This window comes from Panthera uncia, assembly GCF_023721935.1.
Source record: "Panthera uncia isolate 11264 chromosome B3 unlocalized genomic scaffold, Puncia_PCG_1.0 HiC_scaffold_1, whole genome shotgun sequence".
NCBI lineage: Eukaryota > Metazoa > Chordata > Mammalia > Carnivora > Felidae > Panthera > Panthera uncia.
In genome coordinates this window covers 74,081,339-74,101,891 of record NW_026057582.1, presented here as the reverse complement: position 1 = coordinate 74,101,891, position 20,553 = coordinate 74,081,339, and the positions used below count along the sequence as shown (strand labels likewise).

The following is a 20,553-nucleotide window of genomic DNA, read 5'->3' as shown; positions in this document are numbered from 1 at the left end:
GTCATGGAAGTGTTATGAAAATTAGTTCATACATATAAAAGTGCTTAGCCCAGAGTCTGGCAGTCAAAAAAATGTTAAGTATTTTCATTACTTAAATACATATTTTGCCACACTTAAGACTACCCTTTCTTTTCTCCCATCTGGGTTGAAATTCCACTACAGATTAAATAATAAAAGATCAAACATTGTCTACAGAAAGCTACATGAAGTGAAAAAGTCTATATGATAGTCTTGTTATTATCAATACAGGTATTTGTAATTCTGGTGTCTGCAGATAAGCAGTTAGGTAGTTTCTTTCTGAGGAGAAGCCTGAATTGGGTACTTGGGCCCAAGTGGAAAGATCAAGATCAGTTTAGGCTTTCCATTTTTAATGTAAGCTCATTGCCATGGTTCCTACCCTTTGGGAAGACTTTAATATGAGTCTACAGAAGCCAGAAATAAATGCTGTTTAATTGTGGCTTCTGGAAGCCAGCAAGTATGTACAGGAATATGGTAACATTCATTCATCCATTCATTCATTCATCCATTCTTCACCTACTATGTATCGTATACAGTGCTAAGTGCTTAGGGCACAGCCACGAGCATAATAAAACTTTAGGCCTTTATATCTGGAATTTGTATCCTAATAGGGGGGAAAGACAAGACAAAAGAAACAAACAAATGTGTGTAATCATGTCAAATAATTATAAGTGCTGTGAGGAAAAGAATAATGTAGGGAATAGTGACAATTGGGGGCTATTTTGGAAAGGGTGATCAAGGAAGATGTCTCTAAAGAGGTGACATTTGAGCACAGAAGGAATTAAAGAGGAAGTCATACAAATATCTGAGGAAATAATATTCCAGGAGGAGAAAACAGAAAGTAAAGCTCAGAACAGGAAACCAGGGCCATGTATTTGAGGAACAGAGGGCCAGTGTGGCCAGAACAGAATGACTGAGAAGGAGGAGAAAAAAAGAGAGAGAGAGAGAAAGGGAGGGAGGGAGGAAAAGGAAAAAAGAGACAACGCTATGTGACAACACATAAAAACCCTTGTAAAGGATAACACATTGTACATTTTTAAAACGATGACAATGTTAGCATGCATCAGCCCCCAGTTCCCTCTCAGGAAAGAAAACAGCTCGGTATATGTGGCACCATATAAAGTTTGCAAGAAATTTCCCGTACACTGTTGTATGTGACTGAATGAGTCCCTGGAGTCAGGCAGGGGAAGGGAATGCATTACCATTTCCATTTCACAATGGAGGCACTCAGAGGCCAAAGAATGTTCTGCTCTTGGACCTGCCCGCCGGCCTGTCGGCCCAGGGGAGTGAGGAAACACGTCGTGGGACAGAATTCCAAAAGCTAGCTTGGAGCTGTCTCTACTTTGCTATTTCACATCGCATAGGGAGCCTTCGGTTGCATCATTTCAAGCAGAGAAGAGAGGACAAAATGCAGCGACAGAAACGTAAACAAGTTGAAGGAAGCAAAATTGGGCTCGTCCGGGATTTGAACCCGGGACCTCTCGCACCCTAAGCGAGAATCATACCCCTAGACCAACGAGCCAGCCTACAGATGCTTTTTAACTCTGCCTCAAGGCTCATTCCCGTCACTAAGCGTATCCAGAACCGTATCACTCCAGTGCCTTCTGTTGGAAGGAATGCGTGTTTGTTTACCCAGAAAGCGTAAGCCTCACAACAGTCCTTTATCAGCTGCTATAATCACCAGACAGAAGCAGGGAAAGTATCGGGCATTGCCTCAACGTGTCAGTAGGTGCGGAGGACCTGGGAGATTCTGAGGCTTTAGAACCCACTGTCCTCGGTTCTGCCGGGTCCTGCCCTCCTATATCTTCTGAGGCGTCTGGAAGTGAGGTTCGGAGGAAAAAAGGACCAAAGGCCCCAGCGAGATTTGAACTCACGACCCCTGGTTTACAAGACCAGTGCTCTAACCCCTGAGCTATGGAGCCTCATCCTGTGGGCTCTTTCTCTACCTCTCATCTTATAGAAGCACACAGTAAAGCCAACATCCCAAAGCACTAAGAACTTTGACCAGAGCAAAAATCCAAGATATTCTTCCATAAAATGAGAATTTCTTCATGTCCTGTCAACCCTCTAAAAAAGTTCCTTTCGAGTAGAGCCACCACCAGACTCTCTTGTCTTTCATCTTGATACTCTCCTGAGACAGTGCATCCCTGTGCATCTGGAGCCACAGAAAGGATGCAGATATAAGAATCTCAGATATTTGGGCACATGGTAGACCCACCTGAGAAGTAAGAGACTCCTATAGAGGGTGTCTGATGGACAGATTATAATACACTCCTTTCATTTAATATTGTGATAAAATCTGGGGAAGGTGAAAAAAGATTTATCATGGTTTTGTCCTTTCTAAAAACCTTAAGTATTTTTGGGATCAATGCCTCTCTCTCAAAGGCTTAGGGGTAGGAGCATGTCAGGAAAAGGGGTGTTGGGGAGAAAGAGTTTAATCCTTCCTTAAAGGAAGATTTACCTACATCTTCGGTATGAAAATAATACAACTTTTTAAAAAGGATTTTCACTTTTTAGAAACCTTGTTTATATAAGCTAGTAAACAGGAACAAAAAAATTATTTAAGAAAGATCTTGTACTTATTTCTTACTGCAAATATAATCATAGCTGGGAACACTGGAAAAAAGCACTGATTCATGCAACCCCCAAAAGTGGACCAATTCTGTTTAGCAAGATTTCGACTCTGTCCACACACCTGTTCTTGTGCCCAGTATTTTTTAATGTTTTCATTTGTCCAAGATCATGAAGTTTCTAAGAAATCTGTAAGCTTATCTGTAAGCTTATGATTCATTGTGTTAGAGTAGGCAGTAGTTAGATTCTAACAGGATACCTGGAGGCCAGCAAGGAGGAAGTCATGGTCAGATCCAAGAAAGTCAGAGGCCTGTCCTGGAGGCATTCCATACGAAGGGGGACCAAACCCAACAGGCCCAAGATGGAGGATGCCAAGACAGGAAACCCCTGACTCAATTAGGAAGAAAAAGTGGGAAGCCCTGCTTCCAGCCCCAAGTAATGAATATTCTATGCCCTAGTTAACAACTGCTGACAAAAGATAGAATCCCAAACCCCAGGGACACAGTGCTCTCTCAAATTCGCTCTTGCTCTCATATCTCGAGTGTACTTTTTGCTTTAATAAACTTTCCTGCTTGTGTCGCTCATCCGCTGTGTTGCATGTCTGTCTTTGGGTTATTTTTCATGACAAGACCAAGAACCTTCCAAGACTTCTTCAGGTCTGCCTGGGTTTAAGCCCCAGGACCTCAAGTCTCTGCAGCCTAGAGGCCCCTTTCAGGCTCAGGCTTGAGCAATGGAAACTTGATCAAGGCAAAAGGGCCTGCAGTAACCCTCTGGCTGAATGCAGACAGGCCCATAAGATGACCCACTTCAAAATATCCATAGGCCCTAACTGACCAATGGGCTACTTACACATAGGCACAGTTGCCAAAAAGGGAAAGTCCATACATGCTCCCCTTCCCGGTTTAGATACATTCCTCCCCACCCCCCACCTCTTGCAAGCAATATCTCCCCTGCTCTTCCTCCTGCTTCTCCCTTGAGGTGTATTCAATAAGTGTCTACCACCTTTGTTTTGCCTCAGGTGTTCTTTCACCCCTCAGGCTACCTGCTTCCACCTGACCTTGCCCCACATTTGGGGGCCCCCATCCAATCAGGAAAGAAACCACACATAGTTCACCTGGCAACAACTGGCAACAACTATTTTTCATTGTATCAATGTAAAACACGGTGCCACTAACCTTACAAATCTTGAAGGAAGAGAAATCTCCATACAGGCAGAATCAGGCATTTATGGCAGATATTCTTGGTTCAGGGATGAGTCACGGAGAGGCCTCACAAGGTTGTCCTAAGACGAGAGGAACATATCCAACTGTTCAGGGCCAAGAGGGTAATAGGATCTTCTGTGGCTTGACAATAGCCATTCCTCCCAATGTTCCCTTGGTGTGCAAACCTCAGTCTTTCTCCAGACAATATCCTCCTTGTCTGTAAGACAACTACAAGGCTTTGAACTGACTGCTCTGCTTTAGAGAATCAAGAATCGGTCACTGAATCCCATTTGCCTACACAAGGCATTTTATGCTAGAAACTTCCAAGGTAATCAGCATGGTCATCCCTTTGGACTTGAGTATGTAGTATAGTGGTTAGAAAACACCTGGGTCAGTTAGTTAACCTTGCAAAGTTGCTGTATCCTTGTTTTGGAAATGAGAGTTCATTACTATCATCATGGTTATTACCATCTTTATTATTATTTTATTCAGAGACACGGGCCTTAGGCAAAATTGCTAAACAGTCAAAAACAGCTCCCCAACAGCTTTCTCATCCCCTCCCTGCTTGCTGTTTCTCCTCTCTTTTTCTCCCATTGCATTCTTGGCTCCTCTTAACCTTTTCCTGAAATCTGTTCCCTCATGCTCACCCTGTCACAACTGAGCAAGCTTCTATTCTTTTCTATTCTCTGTATGGACTGAACTCTTCCCTATAACTGTAGACTGCTTGTTACACATCTGAAAGGAATTTAAAATGCTCAAAGGAGCCTCCAAAAAGAGAAGCTAGGACAACAACCATGGGCCTGATGGTTTTTGTTCCCCTTCGCAGAGGCTGTCTTTGGGTTCAGGGTCCTCCCTCTCTTCACAGGATAAGTAAACCTTTGCCCAAGAGACCCTATCTACATTCAGTCTATTTCCTACCCCTGAAGTTTGTCCCAGGACCTTACATCAATCTCTCTCATTCTTCCAGCCACTCACTGCCCTCAGCTCACTTGGGTTGGCCTGACTCAGGAGGTTCCAAGAGCCTGCTCCACTAGTCCGGTCCAGAGAGCAACATTAAAAAGGCCTGTTCCAGAGTGTTCTGGCCAATTAGAAGTTCTCTAGAACAACTTGACCCCTGGTAGGGATCTTAGGATTATTTTTTTTTTTTTAACATTTATTTATTTTTTGAGACAGAGAGAGACAGAGCATGAACAGGGGAGGGGCAGAGAGAGAGGGAGACACAGAATCTGAAACAGGCTCCAGGCTCTGAGCTGTCAGCACAGAGCCCGACGCGGGGCTTGAACTCAGGGACCATGAGATTATGACCTGAGCCGAAGTCAGACACTTAACCGACCAAGCCACCCAGGCGCCCCTCTTAGGATTATTTTTAATTACTTTTTTGCATATTTGTCTGTATTTCATCCATTTCCCCTCAACTTTTTATTGTGCAAAGTTTTAATTCTAGTGTGGAAATAAAGGAAGACCAAGTAAATGACAACAGCAACGGCTATTTATTCAGAGTTTGCTGTAGCAAGGAAGTCAGCCATCATCATTTGAGTTTTGTCAGAGACTCAAAGGCAGACAGAAAAGTGGGAAAGCTTTATAGTGGAAGGCTTCAGGTGTGCCTTGATTGGAGGCCATTGGCATGGGGAAGCTATAGACAGTCTACCTAGAAGCAAAGCATCCTATGTGATTGGTTAGGGGTGCATATTTGGCTTTCTCTGGTTGGTCCTAAATTGGAAGCAGGGACAAATATTAGGAAAGCTGTCAGTTGCTAATCAAGTCTTGGCCATTTGGAGCTGATTATTACAGAATTCTTGCTTGGCTCCCTGGCTTGTTACTAGAGATAGTGGTCTGAGTTCCTAGAAGTCTGACTTAAAGATAGTAGGATGGTTTCCTGAGCTGATGAACATTGTAAGGGAAAAATACAAGTTAAAAAGAAGAGGTTTGGGGAGCCTGGGTGGCTCGGTTGGTTAAGTGTCCGACTTCGGCTCAGGTCATGATCTCGCGGTCTGTGAGTTCGAGCCCCGCGTCGGGCTCTGTGCTGACAGCTCAGAGCCTGGAGCCTGTTTCAGATTCTGTGTCTTCCCCTCTCTCTGCCCCTCCCCTGCTCATGCTCTGTCTCTCTCTGTCTCAAAAAAAAAAAAAAAAGAACTATGATGAACAATGTAATTAACATGTGAGACCATAAAGGAACTAAATATTTAAGTAGGGGCTCAATAAATACTCAAAAGACTATCTATTACATTCATCCAAAGGAACATATCATTCGCTAGTATTTAATTTTGAGCACTATTTTTACAGTACAGGCCACTACTTGGCTGGCTCTGTACTGGAGCTAGAGACAGAATCTTACATTGCAATGTAACGCGAATCTCCTGCTGATCTAAAAGGATTCTGGTGGGAATTTTCAAATGCCCTAAATTGACCATGGGGGCATTTGATACATAGATTGGAACAGAGAGTACCTGTCAAAATTCTCTAACCTTTGGGGAGCTTATTAAGATTCCAATTCAATAGACCTAAGACCCTGCATTTCTAATAACTTACCAGGACATGCTGATCCTGCTGGTGCCTGGACCACAGTTTGAGTATCAAGGTCTTGAATTTACTGCTTGTAAATAAATTTTCATCATCTGGACTATTAACAAGGTAAAGATAGCAGGAAATTCAGGGGTAAACTCTCGGCATTATTGCAGAATGCTAGAGCTTAGAATACTAGCATTCTGTGTTGAAGAGGGAAGGAATAACCATGTGTCAGATAAATCCACCACATTTATCTGTATCAGGCTTCTTTCCAAAGGGGCCGTTATGTATTTGCTTCAGATACTGGACAATTAAATGTGTGACAAAGGAAATCTGAGATACCTGGCTTGTGAGTCTCTGGGCATTTCTTTCTTTTACTGTGCAATCCAACATAGCAACCACTTCTTGAGGGAAGTAGACCAAGGATCCTCCCTCCACTGAAGGATCCAGCGAGTTCAAAGTAAGCAAGGAGTACTCAAGCACTATCCAGTGATTCAATAGGGGAAGCCATGCACACTGGTCAGTAAAGGAATTTCAGCCAGGTATGAGAGAGGGTAATACTTTCTCTCCTGATAGGAAACTGATTTCAAGTCTGTCTGTTTGGATGCTGAAAATGCAACATGCCAGGATCAAGGGGAGCTCTACTGTAAACCAGGTTCTTTCCTGTTGACTGGTTCTTTTTATTGCCTGATCAAGAAGGGCCCAGAACACTTGCACCTTATGACATGTTGGTGGTGGTGGTGTTTTAAGTTAAAACATAGTTACATAAACTCTGGTTTATTTAAATGTGTGTTTTTACCAAATTAGCCCTAACATACACATACACACGTGTGCCTGTATAATCCCATCTGTAAGAGCTCATCAAAAGACCTTCCCAAGGGAGGCGCCAAGATGGTGGAACAGAATGGAAGTTTTTTTTGTGTCTCACATTCATGAAATACAGCCAGATCAACACTAAACCATCCTGCACACCTAGAAAACAGATTTGAGGATTAACACAACAATCTGCACAACATTTACCACAGAACTCAACAGGTACGCAGCACAGCGAGGTAAACTGGGGGAGAGAGAAGCTGCAGAGGGCGGGGAGCTGTTTATGCTTGCAGAGCGAGAACAGAGACTGCGGGGGGGGGGGGGGGGGGGGGGCGGGGGGGAGAGAAGGGAAAAAGCCCCCCCCCCCCCAAAAAGCAGCTGGAGAGAAAGTGGAAGAGTGGAAACAGCCACAGAAACTGAACAAAAAAGGGAGAAAGGAGAAAGGAGAGGGTTTAAATTTCATTAAGACTGTAAACAGGGGGAGTGCAGAGTCTGAAACTCCTCAGCTCAATACCTGGTGGTGCTCTGGTGGGAAGGGCGAATTCCCAGGAGGAGAGTGGGGTCCAGGAAGTTCTCGGGCCACACAGGGAGAAGTGGTTCCCCTGCTGGGAGGACATTTGGTAGAGTCCGTGTGGCCACCTCTGCGATTCCAGAGGTCTCAGCTGACCGCAAAGAACAACGGCATTCGCTGGTGCTGGAACAAGTTCCTCAAGGGTGAAGCCTGGTGCCAGATGCATGTTGTGATTTTCCACAATTCCTGAAACACTGCTGCTACACAACTGTGTGAACTTTTTCTGGGGCAGGCTGGCACCCAGCCTCAGTCTCTGGGCATCAGCAGCAGCACAGTCCCATAAATGTTCCTGGGTGCAGCCGGCACTGGCCATTGCTTGTTGACACCCTCCTACAGAGGGGCAGAAAGGGTCAAAACCGCAGTCTCTCAGAAGTGAGGGGCCAGGAAACACAGCCGCATCTGGGATAAAACTCACGAGGGAGGTGCCGCCTGGCAACCTGATGGCTTGGTCACGGACAGTGTAAACGCGGGGAGTGGACAAAAGCCAGAGACAAAGGACAGGTGTGCGATTGCTGGTCGGGGAGAACGGAGTTCAGATACTAGAGACGGGGCAGTTGGGTGACGCCATTTTGACCGCTCCTGCGCACGCGCATACGCACCTACAAGCACCGCAACAATCCGCCCCAGTAAGCTAAGCAGCGCCATCTAGTGGAGAACTGAGCCGTTACACTAACCCCACCCACTGGGCCAACCTCGCTCTTCAGGAACACCACAAGTCTCTCCGCCTGCTTAGTTTACAGACTCTAAAGTGCTTCATAGTTTAACTTCTAGGAGTAAACAATGTAATTTCAATCGTATTTCAGTCTGTTCACTGGTCCATGTATTCAATTTTCTTTTTTTTTCTTTTTCGTTTCTATTCTTTTCCTTGAATATAGAAAGAGAAAAAATTTATTTTTATTTTCAATTTTTATTAAAATATTTAAAATTTTTTTCTAGTATATTTTTTACTTTTTTGTAAATTTTTCAAATTCTATTTTACTTCCATCGTTTCATTTTATTCTATTTCATTGTAATCATTTTTTTTCACAGTTTCAAACGTTTTCCTTTTTTTTTTCTTTTTCCCTTTTTTCTCTAATCTATCAACCTCCTTTCAACACCTAGACCAAAACACACCTAGGATCTAGCATCATTTATTTGATTTGTGTGTGTGTGTGTGTGTGTTGTTTTTAATTTTTTAATTTTAATTTTTTTACCTTATTAATTCCTTTTCTTCTTCAAAATGATGAAACGAAGAAATTCACCTCAAAAGAAAAAGCAGGAAGAAACAACAGCCAGGGACTTAATCAACACAGATACAAGCAAGATGTCTTAACCAGAATTCAGAATCATGATAATAATAATACTAGCTGGGGTTGAAAATAGTTTAGAATCCCTTTGTGTGGAGATAAAAGAAGTAAAAGCTAGTTGGGATGAAATAAAAAATGTTATAACTGAGCTGCAATCTCTAATGGATGCTGCAGTGGCAAGGATAGATGAGGCAGAATAGAGAATCAGTGATATAGAGGACAAATTTATGGAGAATAATGAAGCAGAAAAAAAAAGAGGTAGACTAAGGCAAAAGAGCCCAATTTAAGAATCAGAGAAATCAGCAACTCATTAAAAAGGAACGTCAGAATCATAGAAGTCCCAGAAGATGAAGAGGGAAAAAAAGGGATAAAAGGGTTATGTGAGCAAATCATAGTGGAAAACTTTCCTAACCTGGGGAAAGACACAGACATCAAAATCCAGGAAGCACAGAGGACTCCCATTAGATTCAACAAAAACCAACCATCAACAAGGCATATCATAGTCAAATTCACAAAATACTCAGGCAAGGAGAGAATCATGAAAGCAGGAAGGGAAAAAAAAGTCCCTAACATACAAGGGAAGACAGATAAGGTTCAGCAGACCTATCCACAGAAACTTGGCAGGCCAGAAAGGAGTGGCAGGATATATTCAATGTGCTGAATCAGAAAAATATGCAGCCAATAATTCTTTATCCAGCAAGGCTGTCATTCAAAATAGAAGGAGAGATAAAAAGTTTCCCAGACATACAAAAATTAAAGGAGTTTGTGACCACTAAACCAGCCCTGCAAGAAATTTTAAGGGGGACTCTGTGAGGGGAGAAAAGACAGAAAAAAAAACAAAAGACCAAAATCAACAGACTAGAAAAGACCAGAGAAAACCATGAGAAACTCCAACTCTATGAGAAACATAATGGCAATAAATTCATAACTTTCAGTACTCACTCTAAACATCAATGGACTGAATGCTTGAATCAGAAGACATAGGGTAACAGAATGGATAAGAAAACAAGATCCATTTATATGCTGTTTACAAGAGACCCACTTTAGACCTAAAGACACCTTCAGATTGATGGTCAACAAAAGAAAGCTGGAGTAGCCATCCTTATATCAGACAATCTAGACTTTAAAATAAAGACTGTAACAAGAGATGAAGAAGAGCATTATCACTGTAAAAATTTATGCTCCAAATGTGAAAGCACCCAAATATATAAATCAATTAATCACAAACATAAAGAAACTCATTGATAATAATACCATAATAGTAGGGGACTTCAACACCCCACTGACAACAATAGATAGATCATCTAAACAGAAAATCAACAAGGAAACAGTGGCTTTGAATGACACATTGGACCAGATGGACTTAGCAGATATATTCAGAACATTTCATCCTAAAGCAGTGGAATATACATTCTTCTCCAGTGCACATGGAATGTTCTCCAGAACAGATCACATCACACACTGGAACACAAATCAGCCCTCAACAAGTACAAAAGATCATACGTGCATATTTTCAGACCACAACATTATGAAACTTGAAATGAACCACAAGAAAAAATTTGGAAAGGTAACAAATACTTGGAGACTAAAGACCATCCTACTAAAGAATGAATGGGCTAACCAAGAAGTTAAAGAGGAAATTAAAAATTACATAGAAGTCAATGAAAATGATAACACCACAGCCCCAAACCTCTGGGATGCACCAAAGGTGGTCATATGAATAAAGCATATAGCAATCCAGGCCTTCCTAAAGAAGGAAGGTCAGATGCATAACCTAACCCTGCACCTTAAAGAGCCGGAAAAAGAACAGCAAATAAAACCCCAAACCAGCAGAAGACAGGAAATAATAAAGATTAGAGCAGAAATTAATGCTATCTAAACCAAACCAAAACAAAACAAAATAAAAACAGTAGAACAGATCAATGAAACCAGAAGCTGGTTCTTTGAAAGAATCAACAAAATTGATAAACCACTGGCCAGTTTGATAAAAAAGAAAAAAGAAAGGACCCAAATAAAATCAAGAATGAAAGAGGAGAGATCACAACAAACACAGCAGAAATACAAACAGTAATAAGAGAATATTATGAGCAATTACATGCCAATAAAATGGGCAATCTGGAAGAAATGAACAAATTCCTAAAACTACCAAAACTGAAACAGGAAGAAATGGAAAATTTGAACAGACCCATAACCAGCAAAGAAATCGAATTAGTAATCCAAAATCTCCCAAAAAACAAGAGTCCAGGGCCAGATGGCTTTCCAGGGGAATTCTACCAAACATTGAAAGAAGAGTTAACACCTATTCTCTTGAAGCTGTTCCAAAAAATAGAAATGGAAGGAAAACTTCCAAACTCTTTCTACGAAGCATTACCTTGATTCCAAAACTAGACAAAGACCCCACTGAAAAGGAGAACTATAGACCAATTTCCCTGATGAACATGGATGCAAAGATCCTCAACAAGATATTAGCCAACTGGATCCAACAATACATTAAAATAATTATTCACTCATGAACAAGTGGGATTTATACCTGGGATGTAGGGCTGGTTCCATATCCACGAAACAATGTGATTCATTACATCAATAAAATAAAGGAAAAGAATCACATGATCCTCTCAATAGATGCAGAGAAAGCATTTGACAAAATACAGCATCCTTTCTTGATAAAAACCTTCAAGAAAGTAGGGATAGAAGGATCATACCTCGAGATCATAAAAGCCATATATGAAAGACCCAATGTTAATATCATCCTCAATGGGGAAAAACTGAGAGCTTTCCTCCTAAGGTCAGGAACACTACAGGAATGTCCACTCCCGCCACGGTTAATTCAACATAGTATTGGAAGTCTTAGGCGCAGCAATGAGGCAACACAAAGAAATAAAAAGCATCCAAATCACCAAAAGAAAAAAAAAAAAGACCTTCCCAAGAGCTACCCATAGACTCCAAGTTTCTTATCTGGCTCAGTAGGAGGCATAATAGTTTAAATATTTTTAATATTTCAAAAATATTTTAGCAATAATTTATTAATATTTAAAATTTTTATTTTAACATTTAAATATTTTTATTTTAAGTAGGCTTCATGCCCAACGTGGGACTTAAAGTCACTGAGATCAATGGTCGCATTCTCCACCCATTGAACCAGCCAGGTGCCCCTTAAACTATATTTTAAATATTTGTTCTCTCCCTCCCCACTTTTTTCAAGTAATGAAAAGCCCCAAGGTCTTTTCTTTCTTTCAAACTGATGCTTCCTTATCTTACACTCAGAGGTGGCTATACATGACTTCTATGTTCTCCACAATTTGAGATTAATAACAATCTTCCCACAGCATTCTTTCCAAAGTGGCAAAGACTTTTGTGCACTGCTGAAGGCAATCAGTTCACACTCGCTTTTTTCTGAGGATTCTGAAACACAAAGTGAAATTTCTTAGAAGTCCTACACTTCAGCCAAAAGGGCCAGGGAGGGGTATTGGAATCCCTCTGCCTCTAGCGAGTAGGGAGCAGAAGCCACACCCTTGACCAGTCCTCTAGACCGGTAGATCACTGGCCTCCCATGCTGACCACCTCCAAGCTGACCACTGCACCTCACTCTTAACTCTGGGAGCTTCTGGAGAGAAAGAGAACTTGGTTGGAGCCTACTGGGGGACACCCAGTTCTGCTCAGGGAGCTCAGATTGCCCATGAACTCGAACTAGAGAGAGGAAAGCAGGAAGCAAAAGAAGCAACCAGGAGGCACTTAATTTCTTGTGTGCAAGGAGGGACCCGGTTGGGGTAGGGTGGAGGTGGCGGGGTGGAGGGGAGATGACCCACCAGACAGCCGGGCCTGGCTGCTGATGAGGCGTCTAAGAAGACCCCGCCTCTGACCTTGGACCGTCCAGGACTCTTCCTTCGCGGACCCCAGCCTTCTACCCCCATTTCCCCGCCTGGGTCTACATCCATCAAATGCTCTCGACACCCTATTTCCAAGCAACTTTTCTAGAACTTTTCTGTTCATCGTCCCCCACCCGTGGCAGCGAGAGCGGGAGCTAGCGGGACACTCGCCCCGTGAAGATCCAGTGAAGAACAATTTTGCTTCTCTCGGCGCACCCCCAGCCCCCGACCCTCAGGCCACCAAGTCTTGGAAAACCCTCAGGCAAGGAAAGGCAAGAGGAGGTGGGTGGGGAGGGGCCCTTGAAGTTCGGAAACAGATTCCTGGGAGAATTTCTGGTTCTGAAGACCCAGAAATGGCCAATCAGAAACCGTAAAGAATAGAGCTAAGGCAGAATCCAGGGCCTTGAGCCGGGTAGAGTTCATGTACAGGTACAAGATCCCACTTTGGGTCAGCAGACCGCAGGTATCACTCATGAAACTTTTATCTAGATTTCTCTCTGCTCCTTTTAAAAGAAATTGAACGAGCTAGGGGCGCTTGCACCCAAGGGAAGCCCCGAACCCACCCCTTCCTGGGCTGGGGACGCTCCTGGAACACAACCTCCCTTGGTGAGGTGGGGGTGGGGGGTCATTTTGGTCCCTACGTAAGGGAAATAGTTCCGATACTACAGCAGTGCGGTAGTTACTGACCCAGAAGGCCGCAACTCGACCCAATCTCTCCATTCTGACTGAATCTGCAGGAGGAGGCGACCAAGGAGTTCCCTGGAATTCTGTGTTAGGCTGGCGAGATCTGTAAAGGAAAGGGAGCTTCCTTCTGGAGCTGAACTCAGACTCCATTTGCACTCAGGCTCACAGCCACAGACCAACGACGCAACGGCAAGTAGGCCCTTATTCAATCTTCTAATCACGGCAATAAGTCGCCGGCGGGATTTTTTTTTTTTTTTTCCTGCGTCTTATTGCCTACGTTACAGAAAAGGTAAAAATCTTCTAAGGACATTCACTGTAATGATCGTTGACTACTTTATGTTTCACTTCACAGGCGTGTGAGAACACGATGACTCCTCTCTTGTTCAGATCCGTAGGGTTGAATGAAAACCCTGCGGGGAAGTCCACTAACCGCGAAGAAAACTCCAAATTTTGAGCTCATATGCTGGATGGGTACATAATTTAAAGGTTAAAAAAAAGCCCTGCATGCCATGCGGTAGTGTGGCCGAGCGGTCTAAGGCGCTGGATTTAGGCTCCAGTCTCTTCGGAGGCGTGGGTTCGAATCCCACCACTGCCATCGGTGTGTTTTAACCTAGCTACAAACGCCGAGTTCTTCGGCCCTGAAAGAAGGGTTACGTAACAATAACTCGCATAACTCATAGGAATTCCTCTTCTCCGTTCTTCCGTACTCCATCCACCGACACTGATTTCTATGTTTGCAATCAAACCACCTCGGTTTACTACACGATAATCTCCCACTTCGAGCTCCTCTGACATTCCCTTCCAGGTTGTATTTGCACCTGACTTATGTCACGGCTTTTGCACTGCTTTTGTGTTCCCTCGGCAACTCTTTTGGTCTCACTCTTGTAAAATCCACATTCGCACTGATTCATTCTTTTGACCCAGTTTAGGCATCATCGGGTCAGGAACACTTCCCAGAAATTGTGTGGTTGCCCCAATCAGCCTGCTGCTGACACTGGTTTAAGAGCTGCAGGTCTATACTCCAAAAATAACCTGCACAGATCCGATTTGGATTTTAATCACATTACTTTTGTAATTGAGTATGATGAATGAATGAGAAAACCAATACTTACCAGGCTTCAAGCTTTCACTCAGGCTTGATTGCTTCATGGGGGTGGGGTTGGATAGGTAAACAGTTATTCTGAATTTCATTTGCAGGTGGGATTCTGATTCCAAAACACTTCCAAGCTGATTCTTGGCTGACTCCTTGCATCCAGCCCAGGGAGTGTGTGCTGTGAATGGTGTTGACTTAGCCGCTCCCCTGTCCTTCCAAATGAATCTACTTATCTTGGAGACTACTTAGATTTGGAGACTAAACCACTCAACTGCAAGAACGGTGCAGCACCTGATTCAGTGTGGAAAAGAGAAGATACGCTCAGGGACTACTTAGTGGTGTCTTCTCAGAAGGGCTGTCCCACTGCACTTTTCAGCCATGACAGTCCCTACTTCCTAACAGTATTCCTGGATTTGGGCAGGCTGCTCCCCTCAAGAAGGAAATCCCCTGCAATTTCCCAGCATTGTCATGAAGAATGAATGAAATAAATGGAGGAGGGAACTAGGACTCTGCAAGAATCAAGGTCTTGGGGCTTTTCATGCTACATTTTTATTGTGTCTTCTTCTTCTTCTTCTTTTTTTTTTTTATTACTTTCCGTCTCCCCATTCAAATCCTCTTCCATGTTTCCTAGGCCACCTTCATGTCACTTTGATGACTCCTTTTTGATGTTCACTTCCTTTTCACCTACCTCTCACCAAGAAATATCTTTGCCACCCGAGGTTTTCACAAAAGAGGCCATATTTTTCTCAGAAATTGAGAGATTTCTCTCTTACCCATGCAAGGCTACAGAGGCAAGGCAGTTGTCCACAAGCCAAAAAGCAGGGATTTGTCACACACCATGTGTTGGCCCCTGGATCTGGGACTTCCCAGTCTCCAGAACTGTGAGCGATACATCTTTGGTTTAAGCCACCCAGTCTATGGTACTTTTGTTATAGCAGTCTGAACTATGACTAGCAGTTTTAGGTTTATAGCAAAATTGAGTAAGAAAATACAGAGTTTCTATGTACCTTCTCTCCTCTCTGCCCACCCCACAGCCTCCTTACCATCAACATTCTGCACTAGTGAGATTTGTTACAGTGAATGAACTAACAATTACACATCATTATCAATTAAAGTCCATAGTTTATGATGTGGGAAACAAAGGCAAATGAAAAATTAAATTCCTTTACTGCCTACAGCCCACTGACAAAGCCTTGAAACAGGCAGAGTGACCTTCCTCTGAGGCTCAGCTGCCTCAATGATGACACTTTGCTAAGGGCAAAAGGCAATCTTAGCTTAACATTTTCCCAACCCCTCAGGATCCTGTATGTCTACTTTAACATATAAAAATCCCTTTGGAAGCTTCCTTTGTATCTTACCCACCACCCCCCCCCCCCAAGATATATGTTGGCAATCATACTCCAAGCTTATGGCCTCCTGATATACATCTGAAGGGTATCATGACTGAGTTTTTACTAAACAGTAATAAATGATCTTTTCCCAACAACAGGCAGCCCCCTCAGGATCCTGAAAACCTTGTTTCCAAAACACCTTAGAGACTTAGGCTATCCCTAAACTCTCCCAATCTGAAGGTATATAATCAGTCACCCATCACAACCCCAGTGCAGCTCTTTCTGCCCATGGGTCCTGTCCCTGTGCTTTAATAAAACCACCTTTTTGCACTGAAGACATCTCAAGAATTGTCTCTTGGCCATAGGCTCTGAACCCCAACATTTCCACATAAGTTTACACTAGGATTTGCTCTTTGTATTATGCACTCCATGAGTTTTGACAAATGTGTAATGACATATATCCGCCAGTACACTGTAGTATCATACACAATAGTTTCACTGCCCTAAAAATTGTGTTCTGCCAATGCACCCCTCCCTTCTTTCAACCATTGGCGGCCACTTTTACTATCTCCATAATTTTGCATTTTCCAGAATGTCATATACTTGGAATCATGCAGTATGAAGCCTTTTCAGATTGGCTTCTCTCACTTAGTGAATGTGCATTTAAAGTTTCTCCATATCATTTCATGGCTTAATGTCCCATTTCTTCTTAGTGCTGAATATTCCATTTGTATCAATGTACCGTAGTTTATTTACCTGATCACCCGTCAGAGAACATCTTTACTACTTCCAAGTTTTGGCATAAAGCTGTTATAAACATAAATGGGCAAGTTTCTGTGTGGACATAGCTTTCTACCATTGGGGGTAGTAGTTACCTAGGAACATGATTCCTGGATTGTATGATAACAGTATGTCTAGTTTTATAAGAAAATGCTAAAATGTCTTCCACAGTGACACAGAGTATGTTTAAACTTCATTTTGTAAGATTAAAACACTGTTTTTTATTAATGTAATGTATACACGTGATATATTTTGAAAAAATACATAAAAATATAAAGATACAAATCACCCACAAATAACTATTTTGCCATATATCCTTTTTTCATGTATGAATGATAAATTTCTAAGAGTAGAATAGAATACTTGATCAAACATTATCTTTTTAAGGTTCCTGACTTACTTTTTTTAAAGATTTAAAAAAAAATTTTTAAGTAATCTCTACATCCAACATGGGGCTTGAAATCACCCCAAGACACCCCAAGGTTCCTGATTTATAACACCCAATGTCCTCCAGAAAGTAGTACCATTCTACAAGAAAGTCCTCACTGCATCTTGGTCAGTATTATATATTAGTCAACATTTTCTGATTTGGTGATGAAACAATATCCTCTTGTTTAAATTAGTATTTCTTTCTTATTAATGAAAGAACATCTCCATGTGCATATTTAGTCTTTTGCATTGCTCACTCTCTATTGTGTATTTACCTTTTCCAAAGGCAGACTTTCTAATATATTTCTCCTTAAGCCCTGATTTGCCTAGTATGCATTATTTGCGCTTATGAAAAAATATAGGTATCTGGTGAGGTGGAGAGCAGTTAACCCAATATTTAATCAATGTAAACTGGTTCTAAAGATTAGAAGGTAACAGATTCAAATCTAATATGAAAGCCATTAGTTCACATTTCCTGAGTGAACCACATCTACTCCATGATCATAAAGATAAGTGAAATTAGGTTTCTTGGCAGGTGGAAAGCTCTTCTCTTGTTGCCTGAAAATAGAACCAAAAGAAACCGGAGGGCAAAAGTTTCAGGAAGTTTGAGTACGGGATTACATCAAAACAGCAAGCACCTCCTTCGAGCCGGAGTCGAACCAGCGACCTAAGGATAACAGCAGACGCTGTTTCTCTACAGTCCTCCGCTGTACCAACTGAGCTATCGAAGGGCGCGACTCCTGCGCGTTACTGCAGATTTTTGTGGATATAGTACCAGCTAGTGAGAAGTCTGGCTTCTTTGTATTTGAGGTTCAGACTAAGCTTGAAGCTCGTCAAGTCGCCCGAGAGTCGAATCTATAATAAATCGAATCCCAGGAGTAGCCTGGGGCGTAGGAAGCAGACTCTGAGTCGGAGAAAGTGAGTATGGAAGCAGAGCAGAAGCTCGGTTGGGGTTTATCTACCTAGTTTTTGGCCTAAGCTGGCCGATTAACCCACGAACCAGTTCTCCAGGAGCGCAGGAGAAACTGGGCGCCCGGCTGATGCACTTGGGAGATGTGCCGGACTCCACGCCGCCGGGGGTCACTGCTATCAATGGGCCCGAGCTGATTTGCTCTCTTCCTCAAATACGGAGGTGTGGACTCCGCCAACCCATCCAGTCTTCTAGCAGAAACTTGAGGAATCTGGTTCCTCTCCTATTTACCGAAAGGTACACACACACATTGTCTTTTCCTTGGGATCCCAGGAGCTCCGATTCTATAACCCTCCGCCCCAGATCTCCAGGATCTGATTTTACCAAAAAGATTACACAGTGCTTCCCCCCGACCCCTTCCCCCATCAAGACTGGGTCAAGAAGTAGACAAAAACGGAGAATGACGTTGTGGGAAAACAAGCACCCGCCTAAGGCTCCAGCGAGATTTGAACTCGCGACCCCTGGTTTACAAGACCAGTGCTCTAACCCCTGAGCTATGGAGCCGCCCTACAGCTCCATTTTTACCGTTGTATCCCTTGTTTTAAAAACTGCAGCCAAACTGACTTTTACATCTAAACAAAATTTAATAGATAAATCTAAATGAAAACAAATTCGTTTTGAAGGAAGCATCTTCAAACAAGAGAATGACTAAGAAACATGTTCCTGACTAGGCCTAAACTCGAATGTAGGTCTCTAGAAGACCACCGGTAGAGCCCATAGCACAGGCTCCTCAGCCTCAGTCCTAACAAGTCACTGAGTTCCGCCAACACCTGGGCTTCGAGTGAGCCCTGGGGTAAAGTGGGGTAGGGTGAGGGCTCCTTACAGAAGAGGATGCAAGATATGTCCGCGACCTCATGTCTCCCATCTGCTTGGACTCATAAAACTTTTTTTTTTTTTTTTTTTTAATGGAGATGGTTTTCTCTAAGCACAGTTCATACCCTTCGGACCCTCAGAATTTGGGGACCGCCACAGTGAAGGCGCCAAGGCATCCAGACATCCCTCGCCCCCTCCCCAAGCCTTTCATCGGAATCAGACCCCGCCATAGTCGATCTGGACCTGAGACTCCTCCAGGTTTCCTGAAGCAGACGCTGGCTAAAAGAGGGTAACCCTCTCCTCGGTCCTTTAACGCTCTTCGCTAACAACGTGGACTCCCCCGAGGCAGCTTCTCTCTGGGCCTCCAGGCTCTCCTGAAGTCCAGAACAAATACAAAGTGGAGGCTCATGAAAGGATTGTAAAGGGAACGCTCCTTTTTTCCTTTTCTCTCCTCTGGTCTCAGCCCGCCCAGGAGTCTGGGGCCTGGTTCAGGAGATTCAGTAGCTATTTACCCAGTGTGCCAGAAATGTGCTCAGCACAGGGTAGACAGTGTGACCAGGGCGGACAAGCTAGAGCCCAAGAACATCGTTCCCTTTGCAGAAAGCACTGCAGAGCAAGGACAACGCCCTCCCTTCCCTTTCCACCCACCATCTCTGGGTGATAGAGAAGCAGGAGGGTCCAGCCTTCCCAAAAAGAGGGTATGGAAAGGACAACTCTTTCCCAAGGTCACCTTATGCCCACCTTTGAAGGGTGCCTTAAATCTAGACCTAAAGCACAACGTTTATTAAATAAAGCTGAAAGGAACAAGCAAAAGCAAGCTCAGTGGACTAAAGCAGTAGTTTTGGGATTTGACTCCAAGGGGGGGGCATAGTGTCGAGCTCCTCTCTTGGTTCCGGAGGTAACCTTTGCCTCTTAGTGAACTCGGTGGTTCGTATTTTTACTGTGTCCTTACACCCCGGTGCGCCTGCGATGGTTCTGGTCCTAACCCTGTAAGCAACCAGACCCCATCTCAGGAGGGTCCGCGGACAGACTCGCGGCTCAGCCTGAGCTCCATAATGAACATTCCTATCTCTGGGACGCTGTGGCTCAGATTCCTTCGAATGCGCTCATTGATATTCTTGGGGTCTGGAAGAAATCAGTGGGTTTACGAGAAGCGTCAAAAACGGTCCAGTAGTGTGATGCAACAAACGAGGATAAATGATCATTTCAAGAGAGGAAAGCTCACCTTCAGGGCTGGCTCGTTGGTCTAGTGGTATGATTCTCGCTTTGGGTGCGAGAGGTCCCGGGTTCAAATCCCGGACGAGCCCTGTTCTTTTTGGGTTTTTTCCCTTCTCTTCCCCGTCCTTTTAGAGCCAAATACAGCTAATACAACCCAAGCTTAAGTCCACCTAGGCTGAGGTCCGTTCCAACCTGGACCTGTTTCGAGATCAGCTTGCGAGCAAGTTGGACACTTCTGTGGACCGATGCAAGGACAATGAAGATGCTCTGGTGAGCCAAGGGCTTCGTGAGATAGGGGTGCCCCAGTCTGGCTCTGACGGGCTCTTTTGTCAGGAGTAGCTTGCTCCGGCAGTGTTTAGCGAGGCACATTTCGCGGGAAAAAACTCGTGCAATTCTCACTAGA

The 20,553-nt window shown here is 43.4% G+C and overlaps 6 non-coding genes across 6 annotated transcripts; 2 read left to right on the top strand and 4 right to left on the bottom strand.

The window, feature by feature from the left end:
• Positions 1-1,468: 1,468 nt before the first annotated feature.
• Positions 1,469-1,540, bottom strand: TRNAP-AGG (transfer RNA proline (anticodon AGG)). The gene has a single exon. It is a non-coding gene; the product is annotated as a tRNA-Pro (tRNA).
• A 327-nt stretch (positions 1,541-1,867) lies between these two features.
• On the bottom strand, positions 1,868-1,940 carry TRNAT-UGU (transfer RNA threonine (anticodon UGU)). Its single transcript has one exon. It is a non-coding gene; the product is annotated as a tRNA-Thr (tRNA).
• Positions 1,941-14,029: 12,089 nt separating this feature from the next.
• On the top strand, positions 14,030-14,111 carry TRNAL-UAG (transfer RNA leucine (anticodon UAG)). The gene has a single exon. It is a non-coding gene; the product is annotated as a tRNA-Leu (tRNA).
• A 3,677-nt stretch (positions 14,112-17,788) lies between these two features.
• Positions 17,789-17,880, bottom strand: TRNAY-GUA (transfer RNA tyrosine (anticodon GUA)). The gene is given in 2 exon segments: positions 17,789-17,824; positions 17,844-17,880. It is a non-coding gene; the product is annotated as a tRNA-Tyr (tRNA).
• Positions 17,881-18,550: 670 nt separating this feature from the next.
• On the bottom strand, positions 18,551-18,623 carry TRNAT-UGU (transfer RNA threonine (anticodon UGU)). The gene has a single exon. It is a non-coding gene; the product is annotated as a tRNA-Thr (tRNA).
• Positions 18,624-20,167: 1,544 nt separating this feature from the next.
• Positions 20,168-20,239, top strand: TRNAP-UGG (transfer RNA proline (anticodon UGG)). Its single transcript has one exon. It is a non-coding gene; the product is annotated as a tRNA-Pro (tRNA).
• The last annotated feature ends 314 nt before the right edge of the window (positions 20,240-20,553 follow it).